The 3180-nt window shown below is 40.3% G+C and overlaps 1 long non-coding RNA gene across 1 annotated transcript; it reads left to right on the top strand.

The window, feature by feature from the left end:
- Positions 1 to 1713: 1713 nt before the first annotated feature.
- LOC115563541 (uncharacterized) lies at positions 1714 to 2672 on the top strand. The gene is made up of 3 exons (XR_003980394.2): positions 1714 to 1820; positions 1887 to 2122; positions 2174 to 2672. It is a non-coding gene; the product is annotated as an uncharacterized LOC115563541 (long non-coding RNA).
- The last annotated feature ends 508 nt before the right edge of the window (positions 2673 to 3180 follow it).

The raw sequence follows: 3180 nt of genomic DNA, 5'->3' as shown, positions 1-3180 counted from the left end.
AGAATGTGGCCATGTAATTTACGTGACATTTATCGCCCGCTGGCGAATAAAATGCAAACAGGACAGTCGCCAAACGCATTACACGGCTAAGCTGTGAATATCCTTTAAGTAGCAGCGAAGCTGGGCAACAACATGGAGCCATTCCCTTAACCCTTTGCCGGCTGCCAGCAGCAAACCCCCGGCTCGACCAGCCGGGCAATTGGTGAAGTTTTCGCAAACATTTTGCACGACTGCCAGAGGACGGAGATAAGCTTATGTGAACTATTGCCGGATAGATAAACAAAAGCTGTGCCAACACACACACACACAGAGAGAGAGAGAGAGAGAGACACACACGTCCCGCCATGCGGCAGGGCTGGGGATCGGTCAAACTTGGAGTTTGCGTAAATGATATCCCGTGGCGAAAGGATTTCCTTTATAGGCCGCTGCACACTTTAGCAACACTCAGCACTCAACACTCGACTCGTCGCGATTGTCTTGCAGCCGCAACCCTTGCCGCATGTCCTGAGACGTCCTGCCCGACGTCTATTTATGTCCTTTTTGCATATTACTTACTCGACTGCTCACAGTGGGACGTTAGCTGTGTTGCGATGTGTGCTCTTGCTGCTGCTGTTGTTGTTGCTGTTGTGCGACTTCCTATTATGCTATTTATCATAATTTTTCAATTTAACACCGTTCCATAGAGACATTGTCCTGCATGTCCTGTGGATAGTTGCCTCAATGTTTACTTGCGCAAACATCCTTTGACAAAGTTTCCGCATTGTCCAGTTGCTTTGATGGCTTAGCTCTCTCTCTACTTTCACAATTTTGCATTCTCATCGATCCATCTTTTGCTAGCTGCCAATGTGTTTGCTCAGCTCCCGTTATCCTCCAGCACAGCCGCATCTGCATCGCATCGCATCGCCTCGCATCGCATCCTGGGTTTCGATTCCGCGTTAAGGACTCTGTTATTAATGAGCATTTTGACACTTACGTCTTGACATTTGCACAGCTGCTCGTTTGTCTTAGGCCTTGCTTACGGCCATTTCTTGAGCAAATGTTACCCCAGAGATAATAGTCAACGAGATGCAATAGCGAAAGGTCAACTGACCTCGGCCATTTGAATAAAACTGTAATTATGTTTGCATTTTACTACGGGTCACTCCATTGATCACCGAGAAGTAGAGACTTTGGTATACTTAGGATAGTGTTTGCTTAAGTACAAATATATATATATATTGGTTATTTTATTGTAAACAGGATGATATGTAGATTATATATATGCATATAATATGATATACTCTACAGAGCTTGTTAATCAGTGAAGGTTTTCATATCATATACCATCAAATTGAATGGAAATATAACAAGTCTTAGTTCCTATTTACCATGGAACTGAACCAACTATCAAATAATATTCATTTAGCCAAATAATCATCCTAACTTTATCATCTGATGAGCAATACATATATTAATTTAAAATAACGATTATGATAATTGACTATAATAATATATTATAGAGATTTATTACCATAAATAAATAGCATTTACTAAGCCATTTGATAATGTGACTGCAATAATATATAATAACAGTTTATTCATTGCTTAACTCTAGAGAAAGTCTTAACTTTGACTATGTTTCTTCACAGCCGAGTGTAATAAAATTAATAGAGAAATTCAAATGGGAAGGAAAAACAAATAGACCACTCCGGGCCACAGTCCACCCCTTCAAGCCTGACCAGTGTCCAGTCTCTGGGCAGGCAGCTGCCTCTGCTGCTGACTTACCCCGTGTGCTGGCTGCCAGAGATCCCTGGGCTGAGCCGAGGCACAATTCCCGTGCGGTATGTGCGTCTTTGTGCGGATTGTTTGCCTTCAATTTGACTACAAACCATAATTTATCTTTTCAGACGTGTTGGCTCGCTGGTCAGCCGATGCGACAATGCGAAAGGAGCCAGCGTCAAGGATTATTGATTATGCAAAGTGCCCGAACCGGACAATGGCGGGAGAAACAAAGGGCTTAAGCAAAGAAAAAGGATATGTGTGTGTGTAAAAAATAAAAATAAGAATAAGAGTATACCAAAGACGAAAAGCCAAAGGGTTGCAAACTGGACAGCAGACAGAAAATTATGAAATATTCAACCAGGTATATAATAGCCAAAGGAATCCATCTGAAATGAAAAGTATCCCCTTACAGGGCCAGCGCGTGTGTTTATGGCTATTAAAGAGATAATAGTTTCTGACTGACTGATGCAACGGTCTGGCTGGTCAGTTTCGCTACTTTGGCATGGTTAATTATTATCCTGCGTCCTGGCTGAGTGTGAGAAAGTTGCGCCTAATGATGCACAGATTCCAATGGACACTGCCAACTGGACACCGAGAGGTGAGCGAAAGGCTTCAGCTGTTGATGGATGCTGACGGATTAGGGCCGTAATTAATGATGTGCGATGATGTGCCTTGGGTGTGAAATCTTTCACAAATTGACCCAGATCAATGGAGAGCAAAAGCTACAAAGGTGCTGACCAAAACGTTGACAATATGTGAACCTTCAGTTCGGCATTCACTTTCCCAAGCCATCTATCACCTCCTGCTACGCCCCATTTATACTCAATTTGAAAGAGAATAGCCATGTGCATCAACTGTAGTTCTGAAAGAAGTTTTCTTAATTGTAATCTAAAAATATGTATATTTAAATTTTATCACTAGCTTTATTCTCTTTGGTTTCCCATTTATTCTGTATAAATATTGAATTATCCATTTATAACGTTTTATTCATTTAATGGATGCATCTTTAAGCTGGCTTGAGAGCAATTGGCTTTGTTATAGCATATGAAATTATGCATCCATGTGAAGTGCACAGATGATGAGTCTCGAGTGTCCTAAGCATTATCCTTTTACGCCTTTTGTCTGGCAAGGCATGCAGAAAAAGTGCAAAAAATGAGGCTAAGCTTCACTCGCTACACTACACTTCATAAAATAAAGCTTATTGGTCTAGCAATCTAAGTTGTTTCTGTTGCATTCAAAAAAATATAAAATGAAAGAAAATGAATGAATTGTTAAATAATTATTTCGATTTTTAATTTATAATATTTTTCTCGTAATTTACATATATTAATATTTCTTCAAATTTAGATTTCTCCTTCTCTACATGATTTCTGTATTCTCAATTGGCCGATTATTTTCCTTTTTAGTTCCTTTTACTGT

This window comes from Drosophila navojoa, chromosome 2 (genome assembly GCF_054131105.1).
Source record: "Drosophila navojoa isolate 15081-1374.11 chromosome 2, UAZ_NAV_1.0, whole genome shotgun sequence".
Lineage (NCBI taxonomy): Eukaryota > Metazoa > Arthropoda > Insecta > Diptera > Drosophilidae > Drosophila > Drosophila navojoa.
The sequence above is the reverse complement of the archived record's forward strand: the minus strand, read 5'-3'. Positions and strand labels throughout refer to the sequence as shown.